The sequence below is a fragment of the Capricornis sumatraensis genome, chromosome 8 (assembly GCF_032405125.1).
Source record: "Capricornis sumatraensis isolate serow.1 chromosome 8, serow.2, whole genome shotgun sequence".
NCBI lineage: Eukaryota > Metazoa > Chordata > Mammalia > Artiodactyla > Bovidae > Capricornis > Capricornis sumatraensis.
Genome location: NC_091076.1, coordinates 39,933,773 through 39,961,440, shown reverse-complemented (window position 1 = coordinate 39,961,440; position 27,668 = coordinate 39,933,773).

Sequence of the window (27,668 nt, the reverse complement as noted above, 5' to 3'; positions counted from 1 at the left end):
TCGCAGCCCACTAAGCCTCCCTGTCCATCACCAACTCCTGGAGTTCACTCAGACTCACGTCCATCGAGTCAGTGATGCCATCCAGCCATCTCATCCTCTGTTGTCCCCTTCTCCTCCTGCCCCCAATCCCTCCCAGCATCAGAGTCTTTTCCAATGAGTCAGCTCTTCACATGAGGTGGCCAAAGTACTGGCGTTTCATCTGTAGCATCATTCCTTCCAAAGAAATCCCAGGGCTGATCTCCTTCAGAATGGACTGATGGGAACTCCTTGCAGTCCAAGGGACTCTCAAGAGTCTTCTCCAACACCACAGTTAAAAGCATCAATTCTTTGGCACTCAGCCTTCTTCACAGTCCAACTCTCACATCCATACATGACCACAGGAAAAACCATAGCCTTGACTAGACGGACCTTAGTCAGCAAAGTAATGTCTCTGCTTTTGAATATACTATCTAGGTTGGTCATAACTTTTCTTCCAAGGAGTAAGTGTCTTTTAATTCCATGGCTGCAGTCACCATATGCAGTGATTTTGGAGCCCCCCAAAATAAAGTCTGACAGTTTCCACTATTTCCCCATCTATTTCCCATGAAATGATGGAACTGGATGCCATGATCTTCGTTTTCTGAATGTTGAGCTTGAAGCCAACTTTTTCACTCTCATCTTTCACTTTCTTCAAGAGGCTTTTTAGTCCCTCTTCACTTTCTGCCATAACAGTGATGTCATCTGCATATCTGAAGTTATTGATATTTCTCCCAACAATCTTGATTCCAGCTTGTGTTTCTTCCAGTCCAGCGTTTCTCATGATGTACTCTGCATGTAAGTTAAATAAGCAAGGTGACAATATACAGCCTTGATGTACTCCTTTTCCTATTTGAAACCAGCCTGTTGTTCCATGTCCAGTTCTAACTGTTGCTTCCTGACCTGCATATAGGTTTCTCAAGAGGCAGGTCAGGTGGTCTGGTATTCCCATCTCTTTCAGAATTTTCTACAGTTTATTGTGATCCACACAGTCAAAGGCTTTGGCATAGTCAATAAAGCAGAAATAGATGTTTTTCTGGAACTCTTGCTTTTTTGATGATGCAGTGGATGTTGGCAATTTGATCTCTGGTTCTTCTGCCTTTTCTAAAACCAGCTTGAACATCAGGGAGTTCATGGTTCACGTATTGCTGAAGCCTGGCTTGGAGAATTTTGAGCATTACTTTACTAGCATGTGAGATGAGTGCAATTGTGCAGTAGTTTGAGCATTCTTTGGCATTGCCTTTCTTTGGGATTGGAATGAAAACTGCCCTTTTCCAGTCCCGTGGCCACTGCTGAGTTTTCCAAGTTTGCTGGCATATTGAGTGCAGCACTTTCACAGCATCATCTTTCAGGATTTGAAAGAGCTCAACTGGAATTCCATCACCTCCACTAGCTTTGTTTGTAGTGATGCTTTCTAAGGCCCACTTGACTTCACATTCCAGGATGTCTGGCTCTAGATTAGTGATCACACCATCATGATTATCTGGGTCATGAAGATCTTTTTTGTACAGTTCTTCTGTGTATTCTTGCCACCTCTTCTTAGTATCTTCTGCTTCTGTTAGGTCCATACCATTTCAAAAATACCTTCACAACAACATCTAGGCTAATGTTTGACCAAATAACTGGGTACCATAGCCTACCTAAATTGCTACATAAATTTAACCATCACTCTCCCTCTCCCCAAGAACCAATTTTCACTCCCTTGGGGGTGATATCACCCTTGTTGAGAATACATGGTTTAGGAGAAAAGATGGCAGGATATACTATATATTAGATTAATTTATTGATCGAAAATATGAGGAAAGGAATAGAGAGATACTGGAGTTGATTTCCAGATTTTTAACTTGAGCAACTGAGCAGATGGTGGTGCGATTCACCTAGACAGGAGAAGCAAAAAAGGGTAGATTTTATGTGGACTGTAATGAGATTTATATACAAGCATCTGTGCATTTTACATTGATACTTTAGCATTTTTATTCATAAGTCTCTCTGATGGTTATACCTGGAATTGAATAAAGTTTATTAGAAAATATTTTGAAAAGAGAAAATTGTTTATATATAAACTTAGTGATAGTGTGATTTACTCACCTTTAGCTGCTGTTGCAGCTAAGTCACTTCAGTCGTGTCCAGCTGTGTGCAACCCCATAGCCGGCAGCCCCCCAGGCTCCCCCATCCCTGGGATTCTCCAGGCAAGAACACTAGAGTGGGTTGCCATTTCCTTCTCCAATGCATGAAAGTGAAAGTGAAGCCGATCAGTCGTGTCCGACTCGCAGTGACCCCAGAGACTGCAGCCCGCCAGGCTCCTCCGTCCATGGAATTTTCCAGGCAAGAGTACCGGAGTGGGGTGCCATTGCCTTCCTCACGTTTAGCATCCATGTCTGAAAGAGCTTCTGGAAATATTTTCTGGCTTCTATTATATTTCGATTACTTGGATACATGCAATAGGATATATCTGCTGAGAACAAAAGTGTTGATTTTGTTGCAGACATTTAATTTCATCCTCATATTTATCTTGCTGACAAACATGCATGCCCACTAACCACTGTCAACTTTCTGTCAGTATTACTTTTTATTTTCCTTGCTTCTCAACTGAACTGTGGGCTCATGAAGGAAAGAAATAGTGACTACTGAGTCAACAAATATTTAGGGTCCAAAATCATCTTATTTGTTTCCAGAGAGCCCAGATGAGTGCCTTGCTTATGTGTGCTTAATTGTTCAGTCATGTCTGACTCTTTGCAACCCGATGGACGGTAACCCACCAGGCTCCTCTGTCCATGGAATTCTGTAGGCAAGAATACTGGAGTAGGTTGCCATTTCCTTCTCCAGGGAATCTTCCTGACCCAGGGATCAAACCTGCATCTCTTATGTCCTGCATTGCAGGTGGATTCTCTACCCACTGAGCCATCAGGGGTGCAAATAAACGTGTCAAATCTTTGTTGAAGTGCAAGTTGTGACACAACTGAAAGTTCTGTAAGTTCTACAAACTGCTGCTTCTCATCAAAGCACTTTTCATACAGTTATGAAGCAGGGGGATTGTTTCCAAAACACGGCCTAGATTTTACATTTTACTCCAGAAAGAGTAGGAAGAGTGCACTGAACAGCCTGTAAGTTAGAGAGGGCCATATATATCGCCTTTTAGTGCTGAAGTCTATTCCTCATAACTTAAAACTGTTTTGTTTGTAGAAATAACTAAGCTGGTATTCATATCAGCCTTTAAAAATGATTTTGGTTGTAAGTGTGCCATTTTTCAATATGATAGCCTCATTATGTGTGGAATCTATATCAAACTTTTAAGGAGTTCCACAAAGTAATATCAGCTCCATGTAAAAGAATTACTACTCTGTCACTTGACGTTGAGAAAATAGAAAGAGAGTGTATGTTTTGTAATAATGGTAAGAACCTTAAGCTGTGGACGAGAGAAAAATTCAGGATTAGTTCTGGTCATTGGTCAGATTCTGCAGAAAAGAGTCTCAAAAATTCTGAGATCTGTATGCATGAGTTTATGAGGGAATGCTCTAGGAACTATACCTGGGTGTGGGGAGGGACCCAGAATTAGGCAAAGGGAGATGAACCAGCATCCAGTTGTAACAAGGCCTTGGCCCAAGCCTCCAGGGAGCTTTGATCCTGGAATGGCTCTTCAAAGCCCTGTTATCATCAAGCAAGGTTTGCTGCTGAGTCATTGTACTGCCACATCAGCTAGTAATTGGATGCAAGTTGCCTAGGGGTGGGGAAATAATTTTTGTCAAGGTAACTTCATCAAGAGAGAGGGACTCAGCTGTGAACCTTAGCAAAATGAACACTCCTATCATCTGGGGGAATGAGTGTGTTGATCCTGAATTTAGAATGCAATATACATTAATGCTTAACACAAATCCTCAAAATTTTGTATAATTATCATTGTTCTCCCATTTAGAATTTTTATTTTATTTTTTTTATAGTTTTTTATTTTTTTAATTTTAAAATCTTTAATTCTTACATGTGTTCCCAAACATGAACCCCCCTCCCACCTCCCTCCCCATAACATCTCTGTGGGTCATCCCCATGCACCAGCCCCAAGCATGCTGTATCCTGCGTCAGACATAGACTGGCGATTCAATTCTTACATGATAGTATACATGATAGAATGCCATTCTCCCAAATCATCCCACCCTCTCCCTCTCCCTCTGAGTCCAAAAGTCCGTTATACACAGCTGTGTCTTTTTTCCTGTCTTGCATACAGGGTCATCATTGCCATCTTTCTAAATTCCATATGTATGTGTTAGTATACTGTATTGGTGTTTTTCTTTCTGGCTTACTTCACTCTGTAGAATCGGCTCCAGTTTCATCCATCTCATCAGAACTGATTCAAATGAATTCTTTGTAATGGCTGAGTAATACTCCATTGTGTATATGTACCACAGCTTTCTTATCCATTCATCTGCTGATGGACATCTAGGTTGTTTCCATGCCCTGGCTATTATAAACAGTGCTGCGATGAACATTGGGGTACATGTGTCTCTTTCAATTCTGGTTTCCTCGGTGTGTATGCCCAGCAGTGGGATTGCTGGGTCATAAGGGAGTTCTATTTGCAATTTTTTAAGGAATCTCCACACTGTTCTCCATAGTGGCTGTACTAGTTTGCATTCCCACCAACAGTGTAGGAGGGTTCCCTTTTCTCCACACCCTCTCCAGCATTTATTGCTTGCAGATTTTTGGATCGCAGCCATTCTGACTGGTGTGAAGTGGTACCTCATTGTGGTTTTGATTTGCATTTCTCTGATAATGAGTGATGTTGAGCATCTTTTCATGTGTTTGTTAGCCATCTGTATGTCTTCTTTGGAGAAATGTTTAGTTCTTTGGCCCATTTTTTGATTGGGTCATTTATTTTTTTGGAATTGAGCTGCATAAGTTGCTTGTATATTTTTGAGATTAGTTGTTTGTCAGTTGCTTCATTTGCTATTATTTTCTCCCATTCAGAAGGCTGTCTTTTCACCTTGCTTATATTTTCCTTTGTTGTGCAGAAGCTTTTAATTTTAATTAGATCCCATTTGTTTATTTTTGCTTTTATTTCCAGAATTCTGGGAGGTGGATCATAGAGGATCCTGCTGTGATTTATGTCAGAGAGTGTTTTGCCTATGTTCTCCTCTAGGAGTTTTATAGTTTCTGGTCTTACATTTAGATCTTTAATCCATTTTGAGTTTATTTTTGTGTGCGGTGTTAGAAAGTGATCTAGTTTCATTCTTTTACAAGTGGTTGACCAGTTTTCCCAGCACCACTTGTTAAAGAGATTGTCTTTACTCCATTGTATATTCTTGCCTCCTTTGTCAAAGATAAGGTGTCCATATGTGTGTGGATTTATCTCTGGGCTTTCTATTTTGTTCCATTGATCTGTATGTCTGTCTTTGTGTCAGTACCATACTGTTTTGATGACTGTGGCTTTGTAGTAGAGCCTGAAGTCAGGCAAGTTGATTCCTCCAGTTCCATTCTTCTTTCTCAAGATTGCTTTGGCAATTCGAGGTTTTTTGTATTTCCATACAAATCTTGAAATTATTTGTTCTAGTTCTGTGAAAAATATGGCTGGTAGCTTGATAGGGATTGCATTGAATTTGTAAATTGCTTTGGGTAGTATTCTCATTTTCACTATATTGATTCTTCCGATCCATGAACATGGTATATTTCTCCATCTATTAGTGTCCTCTTTGATTTCTTTCATCAGTGTTTTATAGTTTTCTATATATAGGTCTTTAGTTTCTTTGGTTAGATATATTCCTAAGTATTTTATTCTTTTCATTGCAATGGTGAATGGAATTGTTTCCTTAATTTCTTTTTCTACTTTCTCATTATTGGTGTATAGGAATGCAAGGGATTTCTGTGTGTTGATTTTATATCCTGCAACTTTACTATATTCATTGATGAGCTCTAGTAATTTTCTGGTGGAGAGATCACAACAGACAACACAGAAATACAAAGGATCATAAGAGACTACTATCAGCAGTTGTATGCCAATAAAATGGACAACGTGGAAGAAATGGACAAATTCTTAGAAAAGTACAATTTTCCAAAACTGAACCAGGAAGAAATAGAAAATCTTAACAGACCCATCACAAGCACGGAAATTGAAACTGTAATCAGAAATCTTCCAGCAAACAAAAGTCCAGGTCCAGACGGCTTCACAGCTGAATTCTACCAAAAATTTTGAGAAGAGCTAACACCTATCCTACTCAAACTCTTCCAGAAAATTGCAGAGGAAGGTAAACTTCCAAACTCATTCTATGAGGCCACCATCACCCTAATACCAAAACCTGACAAAGAGGTCACAAAAAAAGAAAACTATAGGCCAATATCACTGATGAACATAGATGCAAAAATCCTCAACAAAATTCTAGCAATCAGAATCCAACAACACATTAAAAAGATCATACACCATGACCAAGTGGGCTCTATCCCAGGGATGCAAGGATTCTTCAATATCCGCAAATCAATCAATGTAATTCACCACATTAACAAATTGAAAAATAAAAACCATATGATTATCTCAATAGATGCAGAGAAGGCCTTTGACAAAATTCAACATCCATTTATGATAAAAACTCTCCAGAAAGCAGGAATAGAAGGAACATACCTCAACATAATAAAAGCTATATATGACAAACCCACAGCAAACATTATCCTCAATGGTGAAAAATTGAAACCATTTCCCCTAAAGTCAGGAACAAGACAAGGGTGTCCACTTTCACCACTACTATTCAACGTAGTTCTGGAAGTTTTGGCCACAGCAATCAGAGCAGAAAAAGAAATAAAAGGAATCCAAATTGGAAAAGAAGAAGTAAAACTCTCACTGTTTGCAGATGACATGATCCTCTACATGGAAAACCCTAAAGACCACCATTTAGAATTTTTAGAATTTAGAATCTAAATTTTAAAATTTAGAATTTTTTGAAATTTAGATTCTAAATTTTAGATTTTAGAATCTCTATTTTAGAATTTAGGATTTTCACTTGTCTAATGTCTGCTGCTGCTGCTGCTATGTCGCTTCAATCATGTCCCACTCTGTGTGACCCCATAGACAGCAGCCCACCAGGCTCCCCTGTCCCTGGGATTCTCCAGGCAAGAACACTAGAGTGGGTTGCCATTTCCTTCTCCATGTCTAATGTCTAGATGCTTTGATTAAAATGTGTATTGAATTAATTTAATGTATGTATAAGTGAATTTCATGATGTATTATTCCAATTCCATCTCCACTCCCACCCCTTTCTGGCAGACTTATTAAACAAATTTGAACTGTTGTATACTGCTGTAGATCTGTTACTTGGATCCTTATTTTTCTGTGATATTGATTACTCAGATCAGAAGCCACAGCTTAGTTGTGATTATAGTATTCACTGTTTCTAACTTCTGGCTTCAAGTGTTTCAAAGGCAGGTCCATGTACTGTGCCCTTTTTATTTTAGCAGATCTGCCTCTTCAATTAATTTAGTGACATATAACTTTCAAAGCACTCATTTCTATTGCCTTATTAGATCTCTGTGAAGCAAGAGTTAATATCATGGATTTGCATATAAAGCAAGAATAATCTAAATACAAGCCAACAAGCTGTATGACCTTGCACAATAACTTACCTTCTCTGAGTCTCAGTTTTTCTACAGGTCTGTAGTATTACTTATCTCAAAGAGGTAAAAATTTAGCATAGTGTTTAGCACATAATAGGCTTTCTATAAAAGGTGATTGTATTATTATTATCTTTTCAACAACACTGTGTTGGAGTGAGGTGGGAACCACTAGCCTTAATTTGCATATGCATCTTTAAAGTAGAAGACACTATTTAAATACAAGATATTGTATTACTTTTATAGCTGGAATATAGTAATCAAACATTAATTAAACCTTACTTGTTTCCTACATTTTTCAGTTGTTGCATGGATATAGGATTTTATCCATCAGTAACAAACTTTATCTTTGGGGCTTCCCAAGTAGCTCTAGGGGTAAAAAACCCACCTGCCCATGCAGGAGATGCTAGAGACACGGGTTTGATCCCTGGGTTGGGAAAATCCCCTGGAGGAGGGCATGACAACCCACTCTAGTATTCTTGCCTGGAAAATCCCACTGAGAGGAGCCTCGCGGGCTACAGCCCATAAGGTCACAAATAGTCACGCACAACTGAAGGGACTGAACACGCATGACATAGAAGAGTCTCATCCTATGTTCCGAATTGCTCAGAGAGCATTATAAGAACTTGGAGTCTGAACTCTGCTTAATTTCAGATAACTAAATCGAAAAAGGTGCCACTTCAGGTTTTATCAGTACAATAATGGCAAATACCTGCCTACTTACTATATTATAACCTCCAGAGTGACCCCTCTTTTTATAAGTTATGCTCGTCTTCAATCATCTGGTTGTACTAACCTCAAACCCTACAGCTGAGTCATCTAAGTACTGAATGGGGAAAAATTCTAGTGTCATGTGATATGTTAGGAGCAAAGTGACTGAGGCATTGGAACACTTGCCTGAGGAAGAAATTATAAAATAGACTGAACTGAAATGATACTCAGAGAGCAAAACTCTTGGGAAAGTTAATGGGGTCAATGCCTAGTTACTTTTTGCTTTAGACTTTCTAACATTTTTTTTATCTACCAAAACATAAATGAGAAAAATACAATAGAGAAACGTATTTTAAATGTATTGAGATAACTTAATGTTAACATTTGTTCCTCACAATTATTCAGAATTTGACCAACAGGATTCATGTTAGTGAGGTTTGAAATTATATATGTGTTCCTAGGAAGGACAAAAATGTGAAATATTTACATCCTAATCATCAGCTTCTCCTTTGGGAGGAAATGTTAAATTTCTACAGCTTTTACTGCCTTTCTCTTTTAAGATTTGATTAACTTGTTGCCCTTCAAACAATATGACACTTTGTCTCCTGAGAGATGTCTCCTCAGAAGAAGGGTATTGGTTTCTAGGGTCAAAGCTTAAGTTGCCAATTGTGTATTTGCAGCTAGTCAGATCAAGTAGTTTGTGGGGAAAAACATAGCAAAAGAATTCAAATCATTTGTATCCAGTCTTGAAAATGTTTGTAGAAAAGGGATGCCATTACAGAAGGAGAAGAATCACAATGAGCCAGACAGAAATTTCAATTAAATAAAAAAGCACAGGCAAGAAAGACAAAATAGTCACATGGGACTACATCAAACTAAACAGTTTCTACACAGCAAAGGAAACAATCAACAGAGTGGGGAAAACACTAGAGAAATATTTGTAAACCATGTATTTGATATAATGGGTTAATATCCAAAATATATGAAGAATTCCTGCAACTCAATAGCAAAAAACCAACTAACCTGATTGAAAAATGGGCAAAGGACTCAGATCTTTGTCCAAAGAAGACATATAAACGTCCAGTGAGTATCATATGAAAAGATACTCAACATCAGCAAGGAAATCAAAACCATAGTGAGATATCATCTGGCACCTGTTGGGACAGATGTTATAAAAAGCAAAGCAATATGAAATCCCAGAAAAGAGCGAGAGAATGTGAGAGAAAATAGGAGCCCTTCTTTGAGCACTGCTGGTGGGAATGTAAAATGATGAAGCCAATATGGAAAACAGTATGAAGTTTCTCAAAATATTTAAGAAGTAGATCTATCACATGATACAGTACTTCTGTGTACTTATCCAGAATAATTGAAATCAAGATCTTGGAAAGGTTCTGTACCCCTGTATTTATTGCATTGTTAGTCACAAGAGCCAAGAAGTGAAAACAACTGAAATGCCCATGAATGAATGAATGGATAAGGATTAAATGAGATACTCATGCAATGGGATAGTATTCAGCCTTAAAAAAGAAGGAAATTCTGTCATATGCTGCAACATGGTTGAAGCTTGAGGACATTATGCTAATTGAAATAGACCAGTCACAGAATGGCAAATATCCCATGATTCCACTTACATGAAATATCTAAAGTAGATTTATTATTACATAATCCAATTAGTTGAGAAAAGTGATGGTCTTGTTTTCTCTTTTTCAGTCTCTTACTTTTTAAATCTTACTGCACCAGCTAAAGTTTCAGTATAATACTGAACAGAGAAGATGATAGCAAACATTTAATCCTGAGAGAGATCATTTCAATATTTCACATTAATATAATGTTTTAAAAGTATTTTCAGGCTAATATAATTCATTTCTATTTCTAGTTTACTGTGATTTAAAAAAAATTCATGAACGAGTATTGAGCTTAACAAAACACACTTTCTGCATCTATTGAGATGACCATATTTTTTTTTTCCTCTCTGTTCTGTTAATTGCATTGGTTGATTTTTGACAGTTGAAACAAGCTGTGTTTTTCTTAAATAAACCTAACTTGGTCATGAAGTGTTATATGTTCATGTTTTGGATCTGCTTTTTTTTTCTTTCCATGTTAATGAGAAAAATTGACCTGTAATTTTTTTTTGTAATTTTATTTTGTTATTTTGGTGTCAGTTATGCTGGCCTCAAAATAAATTGGGAAATGTTTTATCTTCTCCTGTCCTCTGGAAGTTTGTTTAAAATTGACATTTATCCTTACTTTCATATTTGAAAGAATTCACCTTTGAAGTAGTTTGGGTTGGCAGTTTCTTTCTAAAAGAGACTTTAAATTAATTCAGATTCTTTATTAGACATCAGAAAATGCACATTTTATGTTTAGTCTTATGTTAGCTTTGATAAGTTTTTCCCATTGAGGATTTCTCCATTTTAACTAAATTTTGAATTCTAATTGGCAACTTATTGTTCGGAAGATCCCCTGGAGAAGGAAATGGCAACCCACTCCAGCACTCTTGCCTGGAAAATCCCATGGACAGAGGAGCCTGGCAGGCTACAGTCCATCGTGTCTCAAAGAGTTGGACACGACTGAGCGACTTCACTTTACTTTACTTTACATTGTTTGTAGTGTCTTCTATAAAATCCAAAATGATGTTCCACTTTTCATTCCATGTATTAGTAATTTGTCACATTTATTTTCTTGATCAGTCACACTAGGTGGTTATAAATTTAATTTAAAATCGTTTCTAATTACCACCTTTAGGTTGTCTTGATTTTTTTTTAAATTCTACATTTATATTCCATTAGTCACTGTTCTTTTTAATCCTTATTATCTTCTTCAATTTTTTTTTTTTTTAGGTTTTAATTCTTGTGCTTTTCCAGGTTTCTGAGTTGGAAAATTTGGTTTTTCAGATTAAAAAAAAAAGTATATATTTAAAGCTGTAACTTTTCTTCTAAGGAATTAAAGTAACAATTATTGTTTCATGTACCCAATATACATTTAGATTTACCTATGTATTTTCTTTTAAATATAGTAGTGTATATATGGTTATATCTATCTGTTTCCCCCTGACCCATACAATTGCTCTACCCTTTGGTAAGCATAAGTTTGTTTTCTAGGTCTGTGAATCTGTTCTGTTTTGCAGATAGGTTCATTGGTATCATTATTTTAAGATTGCACATGTAAGTGCTATTGTATGATATATCTGTATCTGATTTACTTAGTACTATAATCTCTAGGTCTCTCCATATTGATACAAATGAAATTATTTCATTGTGTTTTATGGCTGAGTAGGATTCCATTGTAGAGACGACTCTACACATGGACATCACCAGATGGTCAACAATGAAATCAGATTGATTATTTTTTTTGCAGCCAAAGATGGAGAAGCTCTATCAGTTCAGTTCAGTGCAGTTCAGTTGCTCAGTTGTGTCCAACTCTGCGACCCCATGAATTGCAGCATGCCAGGCCTCCCTGTCCATCACCAACTCCCAAAGTCCACCCAAACTCATGTGCATCGAGTCGGTGATGCCATCCAGCAATCTCATCCTCTGTCGTCCCCTTCTCCTCCTGCCCCCAAACCCTCCCAGCATCAGAGTCTTTTCCAATGAGTCAGCTCTTCCCATGAGGTGGCCAAAGTATTGGAGTTTCAGCTTCAGCATCAGTCTTTCCAAAGACACCCTGGACTGATCTCCTTCAGAATGGACTGGTGGGATCTCCTTGCAGTCCAAGGGACTCTCAAGAGTCTTCTCCAACACCACAGATCAAAAGCATCAATTCTTCTGTGCTCAACTTTCTTTATAGTCCACCTCTCACATTCATACATGACTACTAGAAAAGCCATAGTGCCCGGAGATCCAACCAGTCCATCCTAAAGGAAATCAGCCCTGAATATTCATTTGAGGACTGCTGCAGAAGCTGAAACTCCAAAATGCTTTTGAGGAGCATGGTGGGCTATAGTCTGTGGGTTTGCACAGATTGGACACAACTGAGCACACGCACATACATTTTTTAATTGGGTTGTTTTTGTTTGTTTGTTTGTTGTTGAGTCATCTGAGCTATTTGCATATTTTGGAAGACAAACCTTTGTTGGGCATATTGTTTGCAATTGTTTCTTTCAGTCTGTAGGTTGTCTTTGTATTATGTTGATGGTTTCCTTTGCTGTACAAAGCCCAGAAGTTTGAATAGGTCCCATTTGTTTATTTTTGCTTTTATTTCTGTTGCCTTGGGAGACTGACCGAAGAAAACATTGGTACTATTTATGTTAGAGAATATTTTTCCTGTGTTCTCTCTCAGGAGTTTATGGTTGTTTATATTCAAGTTTTCAAGTCATTTTGGGTTTAGTTTTGTGTATGGTGTTAGGTTGTATTCTGACTTAATTGATTTATATGTGGCTGTCATGCTTTCCTAACACCATTTACTGAAGAAGACTGTCTTTTCTCCTTTGTTGAAGATTAATTGACCATAAGTGTATAGGTTTGTTTCTGGTGTTTCTATTCTGTATAATTGATACATATGTCAGGTTTTTTTTTGCCAGAACCATGATGTTTTGATTACTGTAGTTTTATAGTATTATCTGAATCTGAGAGAATTTCATATATGTACTGTACTCTGGAGAAATTCTCTACCTTTTCATGTTTCAAAATTATCTTTTAAATGCATTTTATTTGATATACTGTATATACATAGAAATTAACTCATCTTAAAAGTACCATTTATTTTCTTAAACATATCAACCATTGTTACTTCAAGTACCATTTCCAAGAACTCTAATATCTAGATAAACTGTGGGTATGTTCTGTTTTCTACTTTTTCTTTTATTCTTGTTTATTAGCAGGATATTAAGTTTTTATTGAATCAGTTCAGTTGCTCAGTCATGTCTGACTCTTTGTGACCCCATGGACTGCAGCATGCCAGGCTTCCCTGTCCATCACCAGTTCCCAGAGCTTCCTCAAACTCATGTCTGTTGGTGATACCTTCCAAACATCTCATCCTCTGTTGTCCCTTCTCCTCTTGCCTTCAATCTTTCCCAGCATCAGGGTCTTTTCCAGTGAATCAGTCCTTCACATCAGGTGGCCAGGATATTGGAGCTTCAGCTTCAGCATCAGTCCTTCCAATGAATATTCAGGATTGATTTCCTTTAGAATTGAATGGTTTGATCTCCTTGCAGTCCAAGGGACTCTCAAGAGTCTTCTCCAATACCACAGTTCAAAAGCATCAATTCTTTGGTGCTCAGCTTTCTTTATGGTCCAAATCTCACATCCATACATGACTACTGGAAAAACCATAGCTTTGACTAGACAGACCTTTGTTGACAAAGTAATGTCTCTGCTTTTTAATATGCTATCTAGGTTGGTCATAGCTTTTCTTCCAAGGAGAAAGCATCATTTAATTTCATGGCTGCAGTCACACTCTGCAGTGATTTGGGAGCCCAAGAGAATAAAGCCTGTCACTGTTTCCATTGTTTCCCAATCTATTTGCCATGAGTGACCATTATTATATATGAGAAATTATAGATAATCTGAATGACATCATCTTCCATTAGCTTTTGCTTTTAACATATAGGGAGATTGGGCGTCTATAATTTTCACCCAGTTACGGACTGTGCTGAATAGAGGACAAAGTTTTAGTTTTTATGAAGGTGCTCTGTTTTCAGTTTGCCTCTGTTCCTATCCATGACCTTAACCCTAACCTTAACCCTATGATGTTTATCACTGCATTCCCTCATTGGTGAGCCTTGAAGCCCAATTTTTGCCTCCCCAGCACTGTGTGATTGTTAAAATTCTGCTTAGCTTCTCAGAAGCTTCTCTCGTCTCAATTTCTTAGTCTCAGTCCCTGTCCTGCTGAGGCATTGGCTTGAGGGAAAAAATAGCACACAGTACTAACCTTATTTCTTTGCTCTTTCCTTTACTGCAGAATCTTGAATCTTCAAGTCCCAGCTTTATTTTAACCCTCAACTCCATTTATTCTTGAGATTGCCAAACACTTTACTCAGCAGATATTTTCTGCACAGCTTTCTGTTTGGTTCCTCAGCCTCCTGGTTACAAATAGGAAAATGCTTTGAGGAGAAAAGAAGTATTGAGCCCACCAAAGTTTTCTTCTCTCAGGGATTCTGGTCCTTCAAGTTCTGGATGCCTTGGTGGCTCTTTGAAGACTTCAAACACCTTTTTTTTTTTAAAAAAAGTAATAATACAGCCTTTTGAATATTTCCCAACAGGAGATTTGGAATTTATAAACTAGTCCATCATAGTCAAAAATGGAAGTTCTCTCTCCCTCTGTCTCTCCAATTTTAAAAAATATGTATTTAAAAATAAAATATATAATGAAGAAAAATTTTCTTCTAGATGTGATTATATAAGTCTGCTGCTGCTACTGTTAAGTCACTTCAGTCGTGTCCGACTCTGTGCGACCCCATAGATGGCAGCCCACCAGGCTCCCCCGTCCCTGGGATTCTCCAGGCAAGAACAATGGAGTGGGTTCCCATTTCCTTCTCCAATGCATGAAAGTGAAAAGTCAAAGTGAGGTCGCTCAGTCGTATCAGACTCTTAGCAACCCCATGGACTGCAGCCTACCAGGCTCCTCCATCCATAGGATTTTCCAGGCAAGAGTACTGAAGTGGGGTGCCATTGCCTTCTCCGTTATATAAGTTTAAGTGTCCATTTTTGACAAAAGAACATGAGAGTATGATTTGCTCAAAGTCATTCATTCATCTAATTTATGAAAAAAAATAGTGTTAGAATCAAGTCCATTGTTCTTTGCTCTTCCAATTATTATACTCAGATGTCAAACTTAACTTGTTTTACTTTTAATGCTGTTAAGATGTTCAAATGTGTGTCAGGCATTTGGGAGATAAATTAATTTCTCCTTGATTAGCTAATTGATCCAGATTTTTGTGATTCTCCCTCAATTGTACTCTCTAATATGTGCTTTTCTACTTAATATCTTTTCCCCTACCTATATTTGCCAGGTATTAAAAGAGTGGTAAAGATAAATTTTATCTTTTTTACCAAACTGTAGAATTGATGTTTTTGAACTGTGATGTTGGAGAAGACTCTTGAGAGTCCCTTGGACTGCAAGGAGATCCAACCAGTCCATTCTAAAGGAGATCAGTCCTGGGTGTTCACTGGAAGGACTGATGCTGAAGCTGAAACTCCAGTACTTTGGCCACCTCATGTGAAGAGTTGACTCATTGGAAAAGACTCTGATGCTGGGAGGAATTGGGGGCAGGAGGAGAAGGGGACGACAGAGGATGAGATGGCTGGATGGTATCACCGACTTGATGGACATGAGTTTGAGTGAACTCCGGGAGTTGGTGATGGGCAGGGAGGCCTGGCATGCTGTGATTCATGGGGTCACAAATAGTCGGACACCACTGAGCAACTGAACTGAACTGAATCTTCATCTCACTGAATCATCTACCCTGTGAAGTAAGAGGACAGGCATAATTATGCTTATTTGAGAAATGAGCTAAATTATTCTCAGAGAGGTGGCACAGTTTTTCCAAGTTAGCAGTGCCTGTACTACAATCTGCAACCTCTTTCTTGAAAATCTTTTTTCCCTACTACTAAAGCAGATGGCAACTCATCAAGCCTTATGGAAATCTCGGAATGACAGGATTGAAAGGCATCCCAATTATGATTTAGTTCAATTCTGTCAGTTTACAAAGAAACAACTGTGGCCATACAGGTGAAGTGGCTTACTCAGAGTCACACTGCTAGATCACTGCATTGGTACTAGAACTTAGGCCTGATTCATTTCCTTATTTTTATTAGGGATAAAGCCAAACAAAAATATAAAGGACAATGTAGATAAAAAATTTTAAAGCTAAATGTAATGGAATCAATACAGCTGAGTAGAATGTAATTTAGAGTCTTGAATAAATTGATTCAAGGAGGTCTTTACTTAGATACAAGAGAGTGATTCTAAACTCCAAAGATAACTAAACACAGGAACACACAGTGAAGGAAGGTTTTTGGAATTCCATTTACCTGAGAGGTCACAGGCAGCTAGAGCTAGTGTATTTCTGAAGATTCTACATTGCTATTATTAGCTGTCCCAAAATGATAATTGGAAAGCTTATGAACTTTTGCTTTTTAAAAAGTTTTCTCACAGCAACACAAAGGAATGATGATTCAAAGGTGTGCTCCTTGTTAAGTAATTTGCATACTAGTAGATAAGTCCCATTGTAACAGCTGTTAAATAATTGTAAGTAAATCAAAACATTCACCAATATATCTTATAAAGTTATTACCAAATCTTTTTGTTTATTTGGTTAAAATGAACAAATATTGTCCATTTTTTTAAAAAAATGTATAAAAAGTATGTCTCTTCACATAGGCCTGTGTATGTGCTCAGTCAGTTAGTCGTGTCAGCTCTTTGCAATCCCGTGGACTGTAGCTTGCCAGGCTTCTCTGTCCATGGAATTTTCCAGGCAAGAATACTGGAGTGGGCTTCCATTTCCTACTCCAGGTGATCTTCCCAACCCAGGGATCGAACCTGTGTTTCTTGTGTCTCCTTCAATGGCAGGCAGATTTTTTACCACCGGAGAAGCCCCACATAGGCGTATATTTCTTTTTAAAATGATTTGTTTTGTCAGTTAACATTTAAGTTCTTTGTAGGTTTTAAGTTTCAAAGGCCGAGATTACCATGATTTCAAAAACAACCGTTTTTGGTTATTAAGATTCATTTTTATATTATAGAATGTAATTTTCATATTGGGAAATAGACTGTGAACTCCCGAGGACAGTGTTTGTTCATTTTTCCATTCATTCCCATGCTCATCTGATTCTTGTCACTTAGAAACCTTCATTATACCTCGTTGGCCTTTATAATGATATTTTCAACATCAAGGAATGTCGTCTTTGCTTTTTTTGCATAGTGATTTTCAGTCCTACAGCAAGCATGCTCAATCTTTTCTTCTTGATCCCAGAGAACTACATTCTAACCATTCTAAAATTTCTTCTCCTGAGAAGTGTCTTTTTCTAGCTGTTGTGACATTAATTATTTATGATTTTAAGTGTATTGCTTATTAATCATTTTGATTGATCTGTTATAGCACAAAAGCTATTGAGTTCCCAAATGATACTCAAAAAGCATGAGTTAGCAGATGGTTTGAGGGGCTAGTAACACTTATTGGGTGTCTGAAAAGAGAAACTGTTAGTCACTTAGTTGTGTCAGACTCTTTGTGACCCCATGGTTCCTCTATCCATGGAATTCTCTAGGTAAGAATAATGGAATAGGTAGCCATTTCCTTCTCCAGGGGATCTTCCTGACTCAGGGTTTAAACCAGGGTCTCCCACCTTGCAGGCAGATTTTTTATCATCTAAGCTACCAGGGAAGCCCTACTGGCTGTCTGTTAGGTGCTGCTGCTGCTGCTAAGTCGCTTCAGTCATGTCTGACTCTGTGCAACCCCATAGACGGCAGCCCACCAGGCTCCCCCGTCCCTGGGATTCTCCAGGCAAGAACACTGGAGTGGGTTGCCATTTCCTTCTCCAATGTGTGAAAGTGAAAAATGAAAGTGAAATCGCTCAGTCGTGTCCGACTGGTAGTGACCCAGTGGACTGTAGCCTACCAGGCTCCTCCGTCCATTGGATTTTCCAGACAAGAGTACTGGAGTGGCTATTAGGTGCTAACTCTACCTAATTACTTTCACATACAATATAATTATTCCTTATGTTACCATAAGCCCTGAGAAAGATATGATTAGCTTCATTTTAACCATTAGAAAACAGAGGTTTAGAAAAACTAGCTGATTTTATGTAGGTAATAAACTTGGGAATTAGAATTTGAACCCAGGTCTAATTTGTCAGCCATACCTACCTGTATTCCTTGCTGTAATTAGAGCAGAGTATTGCGTCAATTTTTTTCATTACTAGTCTTTAGCACGGTGTTTGGCACATAGTTAAACATGCATACAATTTGTAAGATGAGTGAATTGAAGAATTACTGAATGAACTACATTTTAAATTTATTAAGCTTTATGTTAAGGGAGAATTTACATGGCATATGTATCTACAAGTGGATAAGTTGATGTTCCTTGGAAATGTCAATGGCCTACTTTTTTGCAGAGTTAAAAATAGGTATCTCTGGTTTTGCTGCAAATATGTATTTCTTCTAATAGAGTCAAGTCAGTATTGCTGGACTGAAACTAGTAACAAAGTAATAATTATCATTACTAACATCCAGTTAAGGTTCTGAGGCATGACTGGAGGTCCAGAAACAGCTGCCTGCATTTGCCTGAAAAATGTGGAAATAATAGGAACTGAATGCATTTGCCTTCTTTAAGAAGCACAACAGTTGCTTCAGAGTTGGTAACTGAAACCTCCTGTTGTTTTTCATGGTGCACTGGTGTTTGGCTGTCTTCACTTCATCACTGTGGCATTGATGATGCCACTCACGGCTTGAGCCTTTCACTGGGTACATGGGCCAGGCTACCTCAGAAAAGAGAAACCTATTAAGCCTCTCAACAATGTTAATGCTGAACAAAAAGAGGCTAATGCTCAACTTTACCCCAAGTTACTGGGATAAGTAGAAAAAGCATGAGTCAGTTTTTGACATTTACACACGATTGAAATCCAGGTGGAAATTCAGTGATGATACAGTTTGATGCTAAAATATATTAGGGACAGGGGCTTCCCTGGTGGCTCACATGGTAAAGAATCTGACAGCAAGGAGGGTGACCCACTTTCAATCCCTGGGTCGGGAAGATCCCTTAGAGAAGGAATGACTACCCACTCCAGTATTCTTAACTGGAGAATTCCACGGACAGAGAAGCCTGGTGGTCCACAGTCTACGGATTCGCAAAGAGTCGGACATGACTGAGCAGCTAACACTTTCACGTCATTGGGGGCATAACAAGTAACATTATTTTATGTCTGTTGTTTTGTTATGGAGAAGGAAATGACAACTCACTCCAGTGTCCTTGCCTGAAAAATCCCATGGACAGAGGAGCCTGGAGGGCTTCGGTCCATGAGGTTGCAAAGAGTTGAACACAGCTGAGCACGCATAAGCTTTGTTTGTTAAACATCTTTGATTCCCTCTTAATACTTTCTCTAAGAGGAGGGTTCACAAAACACACTTCTTATAAATAGTGATCCCATATTGAACAAAACTTCCTCCACCTCCTTCAGGGAGAGTTTGAAGCCTTTGGTGAGAGGAGTGGATTGAGAAACCTTTGGAAAGGAACTGCTTGCTTCTTGTTCCTCTCTCTGCAATTTTGGAGGTGAAACAGCTCTGGCTTAACATTGTTTTGGGAGGTACCTTTAACTCTGGAAAGTTTGATGGTTTAGATAAGCCCTAAAGAAAGGAAAGACAAAGCCTTCTTCATTAGGTCCAAAGTGCTGTTTTCTGGGTTAGGAAAAGAAGAGTCTAGATGTTTTATTCTGCATACCTAGCCCCCATGACCAGAGTATAAGGCCAGACAGGGCTTTAGGATAGACCTCTATTAGGAATGTTTTTAAACATGCCTTGTTAATTCTTTCTCTGTTCTCAATACAGTAAAAAAGAACCTTTTTACCCTTGGTATGGTATTTCTGTAGTGTGTATGTGAGGACAATACCAGATCTGTTCTGTTTTCCCATGAAGGATGGAATTGCTGAAAGATCTTTATCTGCCAAAATTTAAGGTTGTGGGCACTCATTACTGGAACGGCTGAATGTGTATCTAAGGTGAGGAGAGACTCCTAACAATTCCTGATGGGTAGATGTTCCCGCCATAGGTGTGCAGGTTCGCAGTAGGTGAATTATGTATAAAAAGGTGATTATGGTGATTAGACATCTGGCAGTAAATTGATATTAGTCAGTTAATGACTTTTTTTGTCTTGTTATAATCCTTTAACTATAGTCTTTTGAAATAGCCAGGCTTATTATATTTCCTCCACCTTTTTTTTCTCTGAAGTTACAAACTTTATTTCTCTTTGCTGCTGCTGCTCTCTTTAGACACTTTAAAACCTTTGTTGTTGTTGCTAAGTTGTGTCTGACTCTTTGCAACCCCGTGGGCTGTAGCCTTCCAGACTCCTCTGTCCATAGGACTTCCCAGGCAAGAATACTGGAGTGGTTAGGCATTCCTTTCTCCAGGCGATCTTCTGACCCAGGGATTGAACCCGCATCTCCTGCGTTGCCAACAGGTTCTTTACCACTGAGCCACTGCAAGACTTTGTAGAAATTGTTTAAACTGTGGGTACCTGGTGGGTGCCTAAACCCACCAAGTGGGATGGCAGTGATTGTTATTTGCAAATATTAGCTCACTTTCCTGCTTACATCATCTGACACTGCATGCCATGAGAAAGTACTGGCAGCACTTCTGCAACCACTTGTGTATCACAACCAAATATTTTTGGTAATTTTTACAATTACTACATGTTTATGGAGAACCTAGTAGGATCTAGTGAGGAAAGACCTGAGATGCTGCTAAACATCCTTCATACACTGTCCCCTGCCCCCAGAATACACACAACAGGAAACAAGAACATCAGTAGTGCTCAGGTTAAAAACTTAGAGTCAGTGGTACAGTGAATACTTGTGGCTAGTCTTCCATATTGCAGACATAGAATAGAGTCTAATAATATAGCAGGTACAGCTCTACCCACGTGGAAAATTAACTTCTTTAGGGATACAGACATTAAACAAACAATGCTGCTAAAATATGCTAATTCCGTTTTTAAACAAGATTATGATCTGGCTTCTGAAATATGATACGAATTAGGATACCAGGGGACTGTCAATAATAAAAGTCACCCTAGGATGAAAGCTGCATACCCTGAATCCCTTCATCTAATTAGCTTTCTCTGTAGTACGCTCAGTAGTGTTGCAGAGGATTGAAAGGGGGTAAAACACATGGATTTCTTCTTTAATATTGTCACAGTACATTCATAGGGAAAGATCAGTGCATGCAAAATCCTTAAGTATAGTTAATATATAGAATTATTAATAACTATTATATGTATGCACATCATTGTAGTATAGGGTCATGGAATTTTAATCCTAAGCATAGTAGTTTAACTTCTTTATTTAATTTTACTGGATAAGGGGAAGATCTTTAGGTATTAAGTATTATAAAAGTAGCAACAGAGAAAATGACAAAACATTCATTTCTACATGTTCTTCAGATTGTTATCTTACATTTATGCATTTATATATAATTCTAACTGTAATACACAGGCAATTTTTATCCTGATTTTCTCCCATAGAAGTCTGGTTTCCATTTTGTTGGAGTTTTCACTTACCACTTTTAATGGTTCCTTAAAATTCCACTTTATAGAATGACCTTAATTTACATAAAACTTTTTTTCTATTGATAGATATTTATAACTTCTTTATATTTTCTAATTAATATAGAAAAGTCTAAAGGTCATTTCTCACATTTTCTGTGGAATCCGCAGAATAGAAAAGACAGTGTGTGACTGCATATTCCGAAGGCATCGCAAAGCCTCTCTCTGGTCAGCCTTAGCAGTAGAATCCATGATAGTAAGTGATATTTTCTTCTCCATCCTTCCTTTAATTTGGTGGGATTTCCTGGGTATTTCCTGTGTTGCCTATGGGATATACCCATTTCCGAGGAATTTAGGCTTATGGTTTGGCATGCTGTAAGGAAGATGAATGTTGCAAAAGATGATTAAGAGGAGAAAGACTGCTGGTTTTCTCATTAACATTCGTTAATCTTAGAATCTAGTCATTGTTAGTCTGACAGTTTGACAGTAGGTGCTTTTACATTGGAAAAGCAAAAAATTGCTTTGTATTATGTATTAAAGGTCAGGAAAAGGTATTGCTTAATGAGAAGTGAGAAAGCACTTTGGAAGCTGAGAAAACTATCATCAGTCTTTAGTAAAATAAGTTACTAGACTATTACCAAGGCACGTTTTGCACATTTTACTATGAATGAAAGTGGAGAGTGACCTCTAAGGCAACAAGGGTAGGGATGTGCATGGAGATAAGAGCAAATATCTCACTTAGTAGAAACTACATTTTCACCTATTAATAGTCAGGATGTCTTTCAGTTAGAGAAGAAATGTCTTTCTAACACCTACTGGTGATTTTTTGCAAGACTGTACTTAGGACATATACTTAAGACATACAAGTGTTACCATGAGGCATTGTGTTTTTCATTTAGTTTTTTCTGCCTGATATTAAAAGGAGAGGATTTTTTAAAAAAATAATTTCTATACAGAATTTTGTACTTCCACTTACAAAGCATTTCCACAGAGACTTATCCCATTTTGTTATGTTAATAACACTAAGGCATGAGTGACCTTGTTCCCATTTTGCAGATAAGAAAATAGATCCTCAGGGAGATTACACAATACATTATATTCTAGATCACACAGCTGAGAAATAGCACAAGTATTCACAGAGGCTAAATCTCGTCACTCCAAGAGCTGTGAAGTCAGAGTTAGAAAGCCTCAACCTGGAAAAGTCAAATTGATCATTCTTTAGTATAATGGCTGTGTGTATAGACTCTTGGATTTAAATTTTTAAAGGAGTCTTAAAAGCAAAATGCTCTGCTGCTTCTGTTTATTATCATTTCATTGCACTGGCTTTTAAAGATGTTTACCCTGAGAAGTATTATGAAAATGATATGTCCATCGTACTGATGAAAAGCCCAAGATACTCAATGAGGAAACTAAGATACTAAGATCCAAGGACAGAGATATAAGGATAACAAACACTTGGGAAATATAGTCTTAGTACCACATATCTCTTTTTTAAAAATAATGATTTATCTGATTGTAAATTTATGGAAATTTAATATTTAGGGGGAAATTATGAAAAAGATAAAAGCAGAAAACAAAAATCACCTACAGTCCTGCCACTAAACTTTAACTCTTCCTATATTTTAGTGTCTTGTTTTCTACTGTGTTCTATGGAAAAGTAACCAAGGAGATACTATAATAGACCTTCTTATAAAATGTAAACAACCACACACAAAAAGGCACATTTCTCTACTACAGAGCCTCTCTGAGCATTTAATATGCCAAGATACACTGTGAGTTTTCAAGAGAAGAAGAGGACATGTAGGTAATTACACATATATTTTCTCCATATATTAAGGATACAGTAGAAAAAGAGTTAAGAATTTAAAGTGATTTGAAATGCAAGTGGGTAGCACTTAGGTTATATGAAGTTTATGGAAATCATTCATATTAATATGATGGTCAAAAGTAAGCCACCTATACATTGTAAAATAATAATGGGAACTTTGGGATCTTTTCTGTTAGGTATGCACTGTACCAGCCTTCTTTAGTTGCCTAGTTTAAACCTCACTGTGAAATACTGTCTCCATTTCATAGATGATGAAGCTGATGCTTGCAGTCAAAAATGGCTTCCTTGATGGATTACATTAGGGATGGCCTACCAGATTAAAAGAGCAAAAATGTGAAATAAAAATTCAAAAGCCAGGATATGGTATATTTTCATAATTTTTTTTCACCAGTCAAGAAAATCTAATCACTTGTCTATCTGAAAGGTTTATAGCCTATTCTCATATTTCCATTGCTCTGCTCAAATGTATTTAATTGTATTTCTTGTATCAGAATGCAAAATAAAATTGCTGAGACTTATTTCATAAAGGAGTGTTGTATGACAAATGTCAGTATACTGCTAAGCGGATTCCGCCCAAAGCCCCTTCCCTGTGGTAAATACACAGCTCTCAGCAAATAGTTTCTTTTTTAATGTAGAAGGGATTGGGTTACACTTTTGTAAATTCTCTTTGAGATCCTGTGAACTGAAGCTGTCAAACTTTCAAGACACAGAAAGAGGGGTTATGGGCGCTAATGAGATGGAGAAAGCAGAGGAGCTGTGGGAGATGAGTTCTAGGATGGAAGTCTGGCTCTTCCACCAGACCTGAGCCTCAGGGAAGCCAAACTGCAGGTCTGGTTTGAGACCAAACTTCTTCTGCTGTCATTTGCTTCATGTAGGGACATATTTTCCAGTGACATATTGGAGCCTTTCTCTGCCAACTAGTGATAATGATATTTAAAATCCTGCTGAGAAGAACAGATATCTCTAAGAGAAGTGGTCTTTTTCTTCCAAAAAGTTTTCCCTTCTGGAACTGTTAAAGAAGAATTATCACATTTCATCTTCCCTTTTGAAAATCTGAGACTATCCATAGCACCTAAGTTCAGACATTTTGAACTTTAAAAGTAGACACATATTTTTGCACTTTTAGTGTGTGTTTAAAATTTTGTGTGTTTTTATTGTTTTACTTTTGAAATTCAGCCCAATTATTTTCAAGCAGGTGTGATAAATGATTAAACTGATATGTATATAGTACAGAAATTATTTTGATTTTTTGTTGTCACATTAGCTTTCCTGCAACCCCTTTTAAGAAAATAATGCTATAACAAAATAATGAAAATTAGGAAAGTAGAAAGAAAATATTGCTTATATTTCACTACTGTAACAGGAAAGCTATTTTCACTTTTGCATATTCCCATCTGTTGCTCTCTGAAGGGAGCCAATAAATGGCATTCCTCTTCTCTGCCTGGGCTTTGAATAATTGAAGAAATAAAACAAAAGAGTGGCAGATGGAGCCAAAATATTACCTTTATTACTGATTAAGCCCAGGTTGGAACATGGAGCTTACTATAAGAGCCAGCTGGGTCTCTCACTAAACCTTGCAATTATGCAGACTTCTTCTTCATGCTACCTTCTCCCCAGTTACAACCAGTCATGGACAATAACCGATCTCAACAGTGATGAAGATTGTACCCTTGGGGAGAAGATGCTCTCTATGGCCCACTTGCTCCCAAGAGGAAGAAGGGTGCACGTGGGCTAAACATGCCTAGTTTACTTTTTGCCAAAACTGACAGGTGAGTCATTCTTCTTCCTCATTTAGGGTGGGGTGAACTAATGGGCAGAGAAAGGCCAGGACTTATATCAACTAGGATCTGAACATAGGAAGAAAAATACTATGTGGGAAAGAAGTCATCTTCCATTTGGTTAAGCTTTAACTGTTAAAAGAATAAAACTGTTACAGACATCTTCATGGAAATAGTGTCAGTTACAAATCTGCACTTGCCATCTACCTCTGCAAGGATTAAATAACGTACTGCTCTAGCTGATGACCTTCAATACCCGCTGAAAGGAGTTCAGGGTGGAGGGCAGAAATGAGGCACTCTGTACTTGGGGAGAAACTGACAAGTCAGGTCTTCAGGTAGTTAGATATTTTCAGGTGTTAATTTTATGAGCCCATATAGCTATCTGAGGTGCTGTCTCCCAGGCTGCCATCCTCATTTTGCCCCAAATGTAACTTGCAATTCTCGCGTTGTGCATTTTCTTTACGTTGACAATAGTAAGTAATCTATGGGTTTTAGATTATGTTTTTAGAGAGATCTGAGAAAGCAGATTTCTGAATTATGGATTTTTTGGTTCCTTGGAAAATATTGAGAAATTGCTTTTCTTGTGGGTTACACCACTTACCTTGCCATCAAATTCCTGGTTCATAGAGAAGCATTTGAATCATGTTGTTATATTTCCAGTGAACTGGGCTTCTATAAACTATAAACCAGTGATGGTTGTATTAGAGTTGTGATTGTGTCCAGCGTGACCACTCATGAATAATTAATTAATGAGAATTCTCTCCTAGCACTCTGGAGGTTACAGAAGAAGGTTAAGACAAGAACCCTGACCCCAGGGAATTTTCAGTTAAATCAGAGGTATAAATATAATGCTTAGGAAACTAGGGGGCAATTATAATTATGAAACTGAGTCATATAAACCAGCTAGTCTCAGGACAGTTAACATTTATAAGCAAAACACACTCACAAGAGAGTACATTATCAAGATAATTTGAATCCTCTTAATTTATAAGAACATCGATCCTCTAGGCACTTATAGTCTAGAGAAGGAGACACAAAAGTTAACAGGCATTTATGACATAATATGATAAGGAATAATCACAGACGTTGAAGTAGCACAACATGAGAGGCATCTAACACATTCTTGGTGTGAACGGGGCAGCTTTATAGTAGAGTACATCTAATGGAAACTTAAAGTGAAAGAAAAGTAAGAGTTACCCACTTAAACAAGAGGAGTGGAGCCGAGTGGCAGTGTGTGTATAGAGGTCCGGAGGAGAAAGGGCTGGGGGCATTTAGGAACTTGCAGTTAGTTTAGAATAGTTTCTAGTACAATGCCTGGAATATGATCAGTGTTCATTCAAGATATTCTGAATATATAACTGATTTACTGAGCTTTGAATTTAAGATTAAAATATTGTATACCAATGAGAATGTATGATTAGGTTGTGAGGAACTGATAGGAGGAGAAGACAATTTGGGAAATTGAATATTCATTTTCATTTTGCGTTAAACCAATACTTTACATGTGATTTTTCCATTAAACATAGAACTTTTAAAAGTAGATTTTAACATTTATTTTAAAATATTTCATGAAAAGCCACTTAATTATGTTATTTTGAATATTGGTTTTTTTCCCCCATTTGTAAGGAATTGTAAAGAAGGCTCGAGTATTGTTTGTTCTGCTAAAGGTCTTTAAACTAGAAATCAGAGACCAAGCATCTAAATTACAGCATTCTGTGTGCCTGTATATCATTATGTGCTGTGTGCTCAGTCGCTCCGTCTTTGCAACCCCCTGGACTGTTGCCGCCAGGCTCCTCTGTCCATAGGATTTTCCAGGCAAGAATGCTGGAGCAGGTTTTCATTTCCTTCTACGGGGGATCTTTCTGGCTCAGGGATCGAACCCTCAACGCCTGCACTGGCAGGAGGATTCTTTACCACTAGTGTCCCCTGGGAAGCCCATGTGGTTCATTATACTTCTCTTTTGCCATGGATCTTCTTTTGTTTCACATTTACAACGATGCTTACTTTGTCAATTTGATTTATGCTAATAGATTAAACCAGTGTGACAATAATCATTTGTTGAAGTTTTCCCATCTATTTTCTTAGTCATTTAAACAACATATATTTATAAAGCACCTACTTATGTGTGACTCTGTATAAGACACTGTGGGGAATAAAAGTAAGCGCAGTATAACATGTGTAAGATTCTAGAATAAATTACATATGTTTTAGTTAGTAATTAGAGTATTTACTCTAATAAATTATTTAGTATTTAGTATTAGTATTTACTCTAATAAATTAGTATTTACTCTATCTTGAGTAAATAATGTTAAAAACCAAAAGGGAAAAGAGGGAAGGAGAGAGAGATGTTAGGGAGAGGTGGAGAGAGAAACAGAGAAAGTTACTTATAACAGCATTATGTACAGTGTTTTAAAATTGTGAATAGCCTTAATGTATATTAAGAAGCTAATGATTAAACTAGAGAAATCTGTTAGTATAGGAATGAACGTTATTATGTTGTTCTATAATAAATAGAAAAAGGCTTATCATGTAATGTCAAGTTTTAAAAAGAAAAATATAAAAT